Genomic DNA, 15,374 nt, shown 5'->3' on the forward strand with positions numbered 1-15,374 from the left:
AGTGTTAAGAATGCAGAATGAAAAGGCCACGTGGAACGCATGTTTACTTTGGAAAGCCTTTTGTGAGTGTGCCTGTGTTATTCCTATCGAGAAGCAGGCCTAGGTGAACCTTTGGGAAGGAGGATTTGGAAAGGGGGGAAAAAAAGCAAATCAGTGATTGATTAATATAATGGCACCTCCTGGTGCCTATTAAGTTCTGGCATCCTAAGAAATATTTACATCTAACCTCTTCAAGTAACCTCACTTTGTGAAAACTTTCATTAACAATCTAGGCTCAAATTTCCTGAATCAGCATCTTATCTATCAAGATTGGAAGTGAGAAGTTTATGGGGACATGCATTGTTTTTTTCCTTCTTTGAAAAAAAAAATGAAACAAATAAATACTTCTGTGTTGAGCTGTTTCCCAGGCAGGATGACTGGGACTTTGCATTAGGGTGGCAATATCCAGAGTGTGGCCTTCCTTCTATGATCTAATATTAATTTGATGATAATGATGATATTTATATGATATTATTCACACATTATCTGATTTGATTTCATTTGGCAGATTTAGATCCTTTGCTGATCCTCCACTGTATGGTACCAGAGTGGGTCTGTACTTCTGCAAAATCCCTCTTAATTTTCTAGTTCTTCTTTAACTATATCTGGGGATTACCAATGATTCTGCAATCTAATTAACCAGGGGACACTCTTTATTCATATTATCCCTGAGACTACATATACACATATACACACAGACAGACAGACAGACAGACACACACACACACACACATACACACACACACACACAAAATTGCCCTAAATGGTAAAATTTGTTGTTATGGCTCTGCTCCTGGGAAATGTCCACCTTTGACCAAATAAATTCTATTCTTGAATGGAAGTGAAATGATGTTTCAAGGGCAATTTACAGATATATGAGTCTTTTGGAGGCCAAGGCTGTGGTTGGTAGTGTGTCCCCTAAATGTCATCTCTCCCTCCCATCTTTGAGAGTGATTTAGGCAATGTGACTGTAGAAAGCAGTATTTTTCCAAGTTTAATTCAAATGAGTCTTACTGAGTCCATCACTAAGCAGAAGGCTTTTCACTTAAAACAGACCTTCTCTCTTAGTGGTGCGCCCAAGGAAGCGTTCCCTAAAGGTTGATTTACTGTGCTTAATAAGATGGATCCTGAGCATTTTGTCCTTTCCTCCTCATTTAATCAGCAAGGTGATTGAATATTGGGCTCTAGTTCATCAGAATACAAGAAATCTTGGGCTGTCTATTCACAAACATCTGTAAGATAAGAAGAAAAAGGACTCCCTTGATGATGTAAATGGATATTCTTGGGTCTCCAATTCTTTTATTAACAACTGCTATCCTAGAAAAAGACCTTTTATTAAAATGATGCACTCTATCAGGACATACTGGAGGGGGTATTGGATTCCTCCAGGAATATTCAGATTAGCATTTGCTCTAAGTTCTAAAGTATATCATAATATACCCTTGAGTGCTATTAGGTCAAGGGAGGTCCCTTTTATGAACCATATGTTAAGGGTAGTCAAATTCCCCCCATCACTACATGAGCTGGGATGACTTCTGAATGCATTTTTGATTACCTAACCTCCAAATGTCAGATCAAATTCCTTGACTTTTGCTTCTGTTACTCATTAAAAATGTGTCATATTAAGAGCTAAAGGTTCCTTCATCTTCCTCAGCAGGAACTTGGATATTGTCTGATGAACACAGAAAATAAGGTTTTCTAGATGAGAGAAGACTTCCCTAGCTGTAGAATAGTTATGGAGAGGAAGCTGATTCAGAAGCCTTTAGTTATCAATAGCAAAGAAAAATGTTATGCTATTAGGTTGAAAATTGGCTCAGAATGTTCCAAATATATACTGATTTTAGTTAGAATAATCTAGGTGACATTGTGGCTACAGTGACATATGAAAACAGGAAGGCCTGAGTTCTAATATAACTTTCAATAATTTACTATGATCCTTAGCCTCTTTCACCTTCACTTTCCCTTTCTATAAAATAAGAACACTAATACTATCTATTGGTTGTTGTGAGGATTAAAAGAGTTAATTTATGTAAAGCACTTTCAGAAAAACTTTAATATTATATAAAAATCTATTTACTTTCTATTATCTCCTTAATGTTTTTCAAAGCTCTAGTTGGAGTGATTTTCTAGTACATATCTAATCTAATATCTAAATCTATCTAATATATCAAATATGTAGCTACATATAGATTATATATATTTACACAAATGTGTATGTGCATATATATACATATACATATATGTATGTATATATACATACACACAGTAAGAGAGAGGGAGGCATAAAGACACACATACAGAGACAGAGAGAATGAGAAACAGAGAGAGAGAGAGAGAGAGAGAGAGAGAGAGTTATATTTCCCATAGGACGTTAGTTTTCTAATGTCAATGATTGCTTCATGATTTTCGCTGCATCGTCAGTTTCTAGAATAGTGCCTGGGAATCAAATGTGGGGCATCTAAGTGGCACAGTGGAGAGAGTACTGGCTTGGAGTCAGGGAGGTTCATCTTCTCGTGTTCATATGTGGTCTCAAGGGACTTCCTAGCTGTGTGATTCTGGGCAAGACACAAACCTGCTTGCCTCAGTTTCCTCATCTGTAAAATGAGCTGGACAAGAAAATGAGAAACCACTGCAATATCTTTGTGGAGAAAATCTCAAATGGGGTCACAAAGAATTGGACTTGTCAGTGAACAACAACAATCAAATAATCAGTAAATATTTACTAAATAGTTACTATGTACCAGATAGTATACTAGAAGCTAAAAATAAAAACCCCCAAAATTAAAATACATAGTCATGCTCAATAAATATTCATTTATTGGAATGTGATAGACATATGCTGCATATCTTAAAATTTTGGTTGCAAACCTTAAAGCATTATGTATGTGTGTGTGTATGTGTGTGTGTGTATACACACACAATATACATATAATATATATATATATATATTATTATTCCATATTATGTTATATATAACTATAACATGTAACATAATATAGAATAACAATTATATAGGCGCACTATATATATATATATAATATATATATATATATATGCTTCTCCCTAGGGAATACAAATTTAAGCATATATTAATAATGATGATGAATACAATATAAAATAATATCCACAACATATTGCATATATAATTATTATTATATATAACTATAACACTTAACAATATAGAATAATAACTGTATATGCATACATAAAACTATAATACAATATACATATGCACCACATATAATGTATACATTGTATACATGACATATGTACAAAATACATATTAATAAATAGTGATCTATATTATATTTTAGTTATGTATAAAATCATATAGAATAACTATATGTGAACATACATATAATTGTCTATATTCAGCATTATCATCATTATTATTTGCTTAGATTTGTATTCTCTAGGGAGGAGTCTCCCCTAACTCTTTATAGGTACTTAGTTCTGAAGTAAAGAAAGCACACACTATTTCTTTCAACTTCTGTATTATTATTATCCTTTGGAGAAGTCCTGATTCTAGTCTGTCTCGGGAGGTATAAATCATATAATCAGAACTGGGACAGATTTATTGGCATCCGTGCCCTGCCATGAAGTGGTCAATAAACCCATTTGGGATGATGAATGATGCAATACCCACTGCTTCTCTTTCTTAGATAAAACTCACATCTAGCTAATTAGTAATAACAGAATTTGTTGATTTATATGTGCTGCTGGCTATCCAGAGCACAGTGGGAAGGAGATGATTGGACTGGAGATTGCTGCAGATGTTGGGAAAGCACCTCATGTGGAGTTAGCATAGGAACATTTAGCCCAACTATGGGGTTCTGGGATACTATCCAACTCCCATTCCAACAAGTGATACTATACTGGGAAACACTTCTTGTCTTTCTGAGGCTTTTGGGGAATGAAGCAAAGGACAGTGATCAGTCTTAGTACAGAGCACAATAACTATACTAATTCAGCATCAGCAGAGCTCTTTTTACTTCTGGGTACAGGAAGCTGAGGCCCATAGTTGACTCTAATAAATGGGGCTACCATCTCAGGATTAATAGCAATGGACTAGCATGAAGAAGCTACTGGGTTTTTCTTGATTCCAAGTGCTCTTTAGTAGACTGTTTGTCATTTTGCAAGCCTTTCTTATGTGACCTTTTCCTGTATATTACAAATAAAATCAAAACACTAATGAGAAAGTCAATCAGGCTAATCATTATTTCAAGTGTCCCTAGTAGACTTATTGGTATATCATCACTTTTCAAAATAATAACTTTAATAATGCTACTATTAATTTTAGAACCTTATATTTACATGGGGCTTCTCAGCAAAATTATATTATTGATAAAATATCTGAAACTTCAATACTGGATTTTGGTTAATCTATGGGTAAGAGTAAGGAAGGTTAGAAACCTTTTAAATCAAACATCTCTCATAAATGTCTGTCATCAAAGTTCTATGTGGAATAGAGATGAATTTATTAGGGTAAAAGCATTACATAATAAAAACATTACTTGCCAAAGGTGGAGAACAAACAGTTTTTTTATGAATTTAAGCGTTTCACAAAGATTATCTCTAAGGTATTGAAAGCTGGATATGTGCAAGGTTTAATTCCTAGTTTTGTGGTAAATTTTTGATAGTAATAAACTAAGTTTACATGAGGATGATCAGCAAAAATACTCCCAGATCTGATCTCACAGTCTATTTGCTAGTTGATGTTTCTTTGAGTCAAGTAAAAGGCTTATATTTCATTAATTTTTATAAATAAAGACAAGGGAAGAGAGCATTTATTAGCTTCAGGATTTGTTAGTAGTGAAGCCTAAGAGATTTACAAATACCCCATTAGTAATTGACTAGTGTGCTATATATCATCAAGTGTTTCCAAAAGCTGAATCTCTTCACTAAAATATATCACCATTCTCCTATCCTCATATCCCATCCTGGGAACAAAGTGATAGTGAATGTATCTAGTAATGCATTCTGTTGGTATATCAATTTTGCTATAATAACTTACAAAGAGAGCTATTGATCATGGGTTGCAGGCTTTGCATTAATCCTGAAATGGAGCCCCACATAGATGGAGAAAAGAGTTAAGATTTGGGATATGGTGATAGATAGTTGGCATAATTGAATCAGAAAATGGAAAGTGATCTAAGACTCCCTTTATGATGAAGATATATTTGGGAATAATAAAAATAAATTATTTCTATATGCACACACCTTCTGTTGACAAAATACTGCTAGTCTCAAGTCCACTATCCTAACATGAAATTTCTCCTAATTTTCAGTATATTATGGTAGATGGCAAATACAAAAATGCAGACAAGAACTTTATATGTTAAATAAATCCAATAGATTGGTAGGCTTCATAGATTTGGAGCTGAAAACTACCTTAAAGGACTTGGCACAAATCTTTCATCTTATCAATAAATAATTTGAAACCCAAAGAGAAGTAACTTCCCTGAGCTCACACAGAATTCAATAGAATCTAGTTTCAAATTCAGGTCTTATGATTCCAAATTCAGTAATATTGGCATGGATTAGAGATGGCTAATTTGCTTTCCCATTCCTAAGGGCCATATTTAGGTGGTCCATTTCTTTCCCAGGACTACAGATGTTGATTTAATCATTTTTTTTACTTGTCTAAAAAGACATGAAAATGAGGTGATAGAAAGAATGGTAATAGACATGTCAGGAATTATATAATGTCTTTATGGGGAGAGAAGCAAAAATAATTCACCCTGGGCTACTAATTGCTGATCCCTCACTGGGTAATCTTGACCTCTGATCTTCACATCTATTTCCCCAGGCTACTACAGCTTTGAGTGAAATTAAGAATATTCTTTGGTAACTAAACCTGACAAAGTTATTTCTGGATCAATCCCTGCCATCTCTTATTATCTTTCCTTTTGTCCTGTTACTGCACTTCAATGACTCTGAAAGAGTCTCTGCCTCATGTAAATTTAATTCACCCACAAATGAAGACATAATCTTTGATATCATTGATCCTCTTCAAAATAGAAGGATGAGCACCTACAGCTTCCCAAGCTAGAAATGTCACCGCCTCTTGGAACCTAGGATGGTTCCAAGCATTTAGATGCCTCCTTTCCTTAAATCTAAATACCATAATAGCAAGGATGTATGGTCAGGCTGAATTTGCCTATACAACATAATGATCTAGTTGTATTGAGTGATTATTTATTCAAGATCCAAGGAAAAATAGAGGGAAGAATTCTTGGGCCAACTTGGTGAGACAATTTAAATCAACTCAACCTAATTATATTCTATGAATTTTATTAAGTGGCCTACTATGTGTACAGAACAGAGCTAAGTGTTGAATATACAAAGATAAAAACAAAATAACTCATGTCTTATTCTAAAGAAACTTAGATTCCATTCATCAAGATAACATATAAATAATTAAATAAATTCATGAAATTTTGAAGAATAAGAACACTAACAATTAAGGTGGTCAAAAAAAGATTTACTTACTGTAAGGGCTATTGGTGGAATTAATTTTTTTTAAATAATTTTTTATTGATAGAACGCATGCCAGGATAATTTTTTACAGCATTATCCCTTGCATTCATTTCTGTTCTGATTTTTTCCCTCCCTCCCTCCACCCCTTCCCCCAAATGGCAAGAGTCCTTTACATGTTGAATGGGTTGCAGTATATCCTAGATACAATATATGTGTGCAGAACCAAACAGTTTTCTTGTTGCACAGGGAGAATTGAATTCAGAAGGTATAAATAACCCGGGAGGAAAAACATAAATGCAAGCAGTTTATATTCATTTCCAGTGTTCTTTCTCTGGGTGTAGCTGCTTCTGTCCATCTTTGATCAATTAAGGCTCTCTTTATCAAAGAGAACCACTTCCATCAGAATACATCCTCAAACAGTATCGTTGTTGAGGTATATAATGATCTCCTGGTTCTGCTCATTTCACTCAGCATCAGTTCATGTAAGTCTCGCCAGTCCTCTCTGTATTCATCCTGCTGGTCGTTCCTACAGAACAATAATATTCCATAACGTTCATATACCACAATTTACTCAACCATTCTCCAATTGATGGACATCCTTTCATTTTCCAGCTTCTAGCCACTACAAACAGGGCTGCCACAAACATTTTGGCACATACAGGTCCCTTTCCTTTCTTTAGTATCTCTTTGGGGTATAAGCCCAGTAGAAACACTGCTGGATCAAAGGGTATGCACAGCTTGATAACTTTTTGAGCATAGTTCCAAACTGCTCTCCAGAATGGCTGGATGTGTTCACAATTGGTGGAATTAATTTTTAAGGAAAGATACTTTAAGAGGCAGACATGGAAAGTAAGTGGATTCTAAGTACAGAGATATGGAAATGGGAGAATTAAGTGTATATTATGCTGTTTTTATAATCAAATGACAAGGGTTCAAATCCCAGTTTAAGTAGTTACAACCATCAATTTATCTTTCTGTTCCTCATTTTGTTCAGTGGTGAAAAGACAGTGGGGGACTGCAGGACCTCTGAAGTATTTTCAGTTCTATATCTATGATTATTTGATTCTATGAATATTAGCTAATAGAGTCTTTTGGTAGAAGTATAAAACACATGGAAGGAAATAACTTTATTGAAAGCCAGATGAGAGTGAAATTTTGTGGGGCATTAACTGCCAGACTGAGAAACTTATATTTTATCATCAAAGCAATGTGTATTCATTTAAATTTTTGATTATGGATTTGATTATAGAAAGGCTAGATGTATCTTTGGAATATTAATATGAAATTTATGTGATAGATGAATAGATAAGAGGAGAGGCTTGGAACAGAGACCAAATCATCAAATCTCATAGTTTATTATAGTCCAAGCAAAAAGTGAGGCAATAGTTAGCTGGGCCTGGAGTTTGGAAGTCTCATCTTTCTAAATTCAAATCTGGCCTCAGATACTTGCTAACTGTATGACCCTGGAGAAGTCACTTAATCCTATTTGCCTCAGGTTCTTCTCTATAAAATGAACTGAGAAGGAAATGGAAAACCACTCCAGTATCTTTGCTAAGAAAACCCCAAATGGGGTCATAGGGAGCTGAATATAAGCTAGTACATTTGAATAACAGTAAAGAGATAATGAAGATCTGAAGAAGGGTAATGATCATAAAGGTAGAGAAAAAGGTACAGAGATAGAAGATTTTCTGGAACCAGAACCGATAAGATTTGGCAAATAACTGGGTAGCAAGGGAGAGGAAAGGATCAAGGAAAATTCAGAGTATAAACTTGGGGTGAACATATGGATTGTCAATGCCAAAATAGGGAATTTTGGAATGAAGATGTGAAAGGAACAAGCATTTAATAAGCACCTACTATGTGCCAAGAATTGAGCTAAGCAATACATATAGTAAGGATTATAGGATCATGGAATCATAAATTTAGTTAGAAAAGATCTTAAAAGCTATCCAGTTCAACCCCTTAAAGTTACTGACAAGGTAACTGAGAATAAGAAATGGAAAATGATCTGACCACAGTCACAAAGCTATCAAATGTCTGTGGTAGAGTTTGAACCCAGGTATACTCAAATCCAATTCCAGAGGGAAGAAAATAAGTTGCATTTTGATCATATTGATTATTCTGAAATTGTTTGCATGGTGGAACTTAACTATCTTCATGAAAATTCAACAGGATCAATTACAAAGTTTACTTGAAATTCCTGAGATGATTTCTGGTGGTTATTTATTATTTGGATTGGTGAAATTTTCTGATGAGTTAGCAACTTGCTATGGAGTTTGCTGGTTTTGGATGGAGTATTTGTATCTACTGACTTATATTATTTATTTATTTTTTTCATTTCTAAGAAACCACAACACATATATCTCCTTTCATGCCCATAGGGAGTCACACTAAAACATTGGTATTTGCAAAATTTTTAAAACTGAGATTTTATTAAAACAATTCTGAGGTACCACCTCACACCTCTCATATTGTCTAAGATGGCAGGAAAAGATAATTACAAATGTTGGAGAAGATATGGGAAAATTGTGACACTAATGCATTGTGATGGTGTTATGTAATGATCCAACTATTCTAGAAAGCAATCTGGAACTATGTCCAAAAGGTTACAAAACTATGTATACATTTTGATCCAGTAGGTCACTACTGGGTCTGTATCTCAAGGAAATCATAAAGGAGGGAAAATGACCTACATATGCAAAATTGTTTGTAGCAGCTCTTTTTTGTGGTAACAAAGACTTGGAAAATAAGTAAATGCCCATTAATTGGGGAATGGCTGAATGATCTGTGGTATATATAGGTAATACAATATTATTGTTGTATAAAAATGATGAACAATATGATTTTAGAAAGGCCTGGAAAAATTTACACGAACTGATGCTGAATGAAACAAGCAGAACCAGGAATACATTGTACACAATAACAGCAAGAATGATGATCAACCATGAAAGTGGCTCAGTGATCCAAAGCAGTCCCAACAGACTTTGGAAAGAAAATGCCATAAGCATCCAAAAAAAAAAAATTACCAGGTTTGAATGTAAATCAAATCATCCTGTGTTCACTTCTTTTTTTCTGTTTTTTTTTCTCTCCCAAGGTTTTTCCCTTTTGTTCTGATATTTTTCTCCCAAAATGATTTATAAAGCACTTTGTATTAAAATAAATAAATTAAAAATGGATATTTTAACTGTTTAATGCTTGTAATTTATTTTTGACTTGATCTGATTGTGTAACCTATGTGTATTTCACTCTGGAATATATTGTATTGAATCTACTAATAATAAAGTGGTGACATTGACAAGAATTGTAAAGAAAGACCATAAGACTACAAGAGTTTGAGATTAGAAAAGGAAAACATGTAAACAGATGTTAAAAAGGGGGGGGGGTAAGCTAAAAAGTAAAAACAAACAAACAAAAAAAAACTAATGGAACTGAAACATCCTAAAACAACTTATGTTCAATAGCTTAAAGTGATAATGACAATAATACTTGTGTTCATCCCAACATACAGGCACAAGAGTATTGAAAAGGAAAATAAGATCTTCCAGGGAAAGGCACTATCCATTGCTTCCTTGGAGTTCTTAGGGTACACATAGCTAAAAAATACAGCATCACTTTCCTCCCAGGCTGAAAGCTTTTTGCCTCACAGATACAACTCAAAATGATGATACCTTTACCTTTAAAAATGCTATGCAGAATTTGTTCTTTAAAATCTGTTATTTCATTCTTCTTTCTTTTACCTTTAGTGGTGAAAATTTTCTTTTTGGAAACATTAAGGAAAAGATGCAAACAATGTATTGGTAATAGTCTAGCGGATGGATTGGGAATGGCAGACTGGTCGATGGAATTGAAATCTTCAGCACTCTAGTTACCAAGGATCAGGGTCAGACTCTGATTTTCAAAGCCAATGTGACATAACATTTCTCAAAATGGAACAGTGTTGAACTGGAAAAATTAATCTAAATGCTTTATTAAGAATATAAATAGCATCTTCCATGCTAGTTTCACCAAGCACCATGGCTCTAGGGAGACACAACATTTTGGAGGCATTCCTTTGTGAGTGTATATAAACATGCAGAGTGTTTTTTTCAGCTCCTAGTTAGACCTGCATAATGCAGATTTCTCTTTTGCCTAAGTTGGGGAGGTGGGGTAAATATTTCATGGCAAGTTTCTGGCATAGCAGAGATTTTTAGGTGAATAGTAAGGGTGATATGAGGACAAAGCCCATGGATTTACAAAGTGTATATAAAGATTCCTTTTAATAAGTGGGCATTGCCATCATAAACGTTTGTCTATTGTTATCATGTAATATAAAATTTTATTAAAAACATGCCACCAAATGTTTATTTATTTAACTATTTCCTATGCTTTTCATTTAAGTTAATAAGCATTTATTCAGCACCTATTATGTACCAGGTAATTGTGCTAAGAGCTGGTGATATAAAGAAAGGCAAAAAAAAAAATCCTTATTCATAAGAATTTCACAGTATAATAAGGGAAACGAGTAAACAAATAGATTTTTCTTTTCAGTCATGTCTGACTCTTCCTGATTCTATTTGGAGTTTACCTGGCAAAGATGTTGGAGTGCTTTGCCATTTCTTTCTCCACCTCATTTTATAGATGAGGAAACTGAGACCAACAGGATTAAGTGACTTGCCCAGAATCATACATCTAGTAAGTATAAAGCTGGATTTTAATCCAGGAGGATGATTCTTCCTAACATCAGATTCAGCACTTTATTTATTATGAATTCTAGTTACACTAAACAACTGGGGACAGACAGACACACACGTGTGTGTGTGTGTGTGTGTGTGTGTGTGTGTGTGTGTATAAATTGGAGATAATCTCAGAGGGAAAGATTCTTGCTGAAGATGGGATTTTAGCAGGGACTGAAGGAAACTAGGAAAGCTAAGAGAGGGAGATGAAATAGGAAAAAGCTAGTGAAAATGTTTAGAGTTGGGAGATGAAACAATTTTTTCCCCTGACTTCACAAAGAAGTTTTGCTATATAGACATTTTTTTTTGGTTGTGAGAATAATTCAGCCCTTTTAAATACACATCTGACAACATTTGAAGACAGTAACAATGTGAATCTGGGTTGTGTTAAATATATACAGTATCCCTTATACAAGAACCTTTATGATAATTTTTCATTTGCCTTAAAATATCAATGAATCATTGGTATTATTCTACCTGAGTGAATATTCCTGATAAGTGAAGCTTATCATTTTAAGTATGAAAACTATCTTTTTATGTTAAATATTTTATGAATATTTCTGAAATGTGTTTTATATCTCCCTGCTATTTAAAATAGATTGTGGCAAAGATTCTGTAGGATAAAATATGACAGGCAAAAAAAAAATTGAGTTTCAATACTATCTTTATCATCAACAAAATATGACTTTGGGGAAATTGTTAAAATTTTAGGTTCATATATTTAGAAGGGAATTTAGGGACCATCTAGTCAAATCTCTTCATTTTACTGATGCAGAAGAAAGACCCAAAAGAGTTCAAGTGATTTGTCCAAATTCATAGGGGTATTAAGTGACAACTGGGATTTGAACCCAGGTTCCCATCCTCAGATATTTCGCTTTGTACTGTACATATTGAGTGTATTTCTACTTCACCTTCCCATTCTGCAAAATGATGATGCCTAAGATAAATTCCTATACTTGAGTTTTATATTAAATATAATTTAATCTGTTTTTGATGTTCAAAAGCTATTTTTGTGAATGTCACATATTATATTAAGTTTTAATAAAATGGTTCCTTCCACAATGATTTAACTATATGGAATTTTTACCTATTTACTAAGAGACCCTTACCATTCACCTATTGTGATTTTGTTCTTCCATTTTACATTGTTTTTGATCTCTTTCTTCTCCTCCTACTTATGTGAACATCTTTTTTCATCTTTATTTATTCTTTATTCAGGATCTTCTTGCTTTTTAACCATGAGTATTACTGACTCTTTTCTGGGTCCTCTTCTACCTCTATCCTGTCTCACCTGATGATCTCTATTATCAGTTCCAATGTTTTTAATTATTATCCCTATTCAGGTGATTCTTAGGTTTATATATTAAACCCTAATGTCTCTCCTGACTTCCAATTTTACACCTCTGACTGCCTATATCTAGAACTTGATGTACTATGAGTACCTTAAACTCAATTTGCCTGAAAGTGAACTCATTTTTCTCCTTTCAGCCCTTCTTTCTTTATGACATTCTTATTACTCTTTTTTAAAAAAATTAAATTTAATCTTTTAATTTTTTTTTCATTCTTATTACTCTTGAAGGTACCATTATGATTGTAACCTAGATGTCATCCTCAATTCTTCATGCTCTTTTACCCCACTATTATTCAATATATTGTAAAATCCTGTCAATTCTACCTTAACATCTTTCAAGTGTATCTTTTTATCTCCTCTGAGCTCTTTGCTGCACTTGTACATGACTATCATTTTCAATCTGGATTATTAAAATATTCATCTGATAAGCCTTGTTGCCAGTCTTTTTTATTTATTTATGATATGATGATGATTATGGATTTTATTGACAAAACATATGCATGGGTAATTTTTCAACACTGACTCTTGCAAACATTTCTGTTCCAACTTTTCCCTTCCTTCCCTCCACCCTCACCCCTAGATGTCAGGAAATCTCATACATGTTAAAGCATATGTTAAATACAACATATGTATACATATTTATACAATTATCATGTTGCACAAGAAAAATCAGATTTAGAAAGAAGGTAAAAATAACTTGGGAAAAAAAAAAAACAAAAATGCAAGCAAACAACAACAGAAAGAGTGCAAATGCTTTGTTGTGATTGACACTCATTTCCCAGTGTTCTTACGCTGGGTGGTTCTGTTCATCACTGACCAGCTGGAACTGATTTGGATCCTCTCATTGCTGAAGGTAGCCACTTCCACCTGAATTGATTCTCATATAGTAATGATTCTCATATTGAAATGAATAATGATCTCCCGATTTTGCTCATTTGACATTACATCAGTTCATGTAAGTCACTCCAAGTCTCTCTTTATACATTCTGCTGGTAATTTCTTACCAAACAATAATATCCCATAACATTCATATACCAAAATCTATCCAGCCATTCTCCAATTGATGGCATCCATTCAATTTCCAGTTTCTAGCCACTCTGAAAAAGGCTGCCACAAACATTTTTGCACATACAGGTCTCTTTCCCTTCTTTAAATATCTCTGGATCAAAGGATATGCATAGTTTGATAACTTTTTGGGCATAATTCCAGATTGCTCTCCAGAATGGTTAGATCCATTCACAACTCCACCAACAATGCATTAGTGTCCCAGTTTTTCAGCATCCCCTCCAACATTCATCATTATTTTTTTCCTGTCATCTTAGCCAATCTGACAGGTGTGTAGTGGTATCTCAGAGTTGTCTTAATTTGTGTTTCTCCATCAATAGTGAGTTGGAACACTCTTTTATATGAGTGGAAATAGTTTCAATTTCATCATTTGAAAATTGTCTGTTCATATCCTTTGACAATTTATCAATTAGAGAATAGCTTGGTTTCTTATAAATTAGAGTCAATTCTCTCTGTATTTTGGAAATATATTTCAAATCATCAGAATCTTTAACTGTAAAAATGTTTTCCCAGTTTATTGCTTTCCTTCTAATCTTGTCTACATTAGTTTTGTTTGTACAAAAGCTTTTTAACTTGATATAATCAAAATTTTCTATTTTGTGATTAATAATGGTCTCTAGTTCTTTGGTCATAAATTCCTTCCTTCTCCACAAGTCTGAAAGGTAAACTATCCTATATTCTTCTGATTTATTTATAATTTCATTCTTTGTCTAAATCATGAACCCATTTTGATCTTATTTTGGTGTATGGTGTTAATTGTGGTTCCATACCTAGATTCTGCCATACTAATTTCTAATTTTTCTAGCAGTTTTTGTCAAATAGTGAATTCTTATCTTCAAAATTGGGGTCTTTGGGTTTGTCAAACACTAGATTGCTATAATTATTGACTCTTTTGTACTGTAAACCTAACCTATTCCACTGACAAACTAGTCTATGACTTTCCTTTGGCAGATAGATTCCCAAATATTTTATACTATCGAAAGTTATTTTAAGTGGAATTTCTCTTTATATCTCTTGTTTTTGGATTTTGTTAGTGATGTATAAAAATGCTTAGGATTTATGTGGATTTATTTTGTATTCTGCAAATTTGCTAAAGTTGTGGATTATTTCTAATAGGTTTTTAATAGAATGTCTGGGATTCTTTAATTATACCATCATATCATCTGCAAAGATTGATAATTTGGTTTCCTCATTACCTATTCTAATTCCTTTAATCTCTTTTTCATCTCTTATTGCCAAAGTTAGCATTTCTAATACAATGTTGAATAGTTATGGCAATAGTGGGCAGATTTGTTTCACTCCTGATTTTATTGGGATTTTATCACCATTACATATGATCCTTACTGATGGTTTTAAATAGATGCTACTGACTGTTTTAAGGAAAAGTGCATTTATTCCTATACTCTCTAATATTTTTAAATAGAAATAGATTTTGGATTTTTATCAAATACTTTTTCTGAATCTATTGAGATGATCATATGTTTTTTTGTTAATTTGGTTATTCATAATAGTCAATTATGATAATAGTTTTTTTTTTTCTAATATTGAATCAGCCCTGCATTTCTAGTATAAATCCTACTTGGTCATGGTGTATTATATCCTGGGGATGGTTTTCTGTAATCTTTTTCCCAGATATTTTATTTAAGATTTTTGCATCAATGTTCTTAGGGAGATTGGTCTATAATTTTCTTTCTCTGTTTTCATCCTACCTGGTTTAGGTATCAGTA

Source organism: Antechinus flavipes, chromosome 5, assembly GCF_016432865.1.
Source record: "Antechinus flavipes isolate AdamAnt ecotype Samford, QLD, Australia chromosome 5, AdamAnt_v2, whole genome shotgun sequence".
NCBI classification, from domain to species: domain Eukaryota; kingdom Metazoa; phylum Chordata; class Mammalia; order Dasyuromorphia; family Dasyuridae; genus Antechinus; species Antechinus flavipes.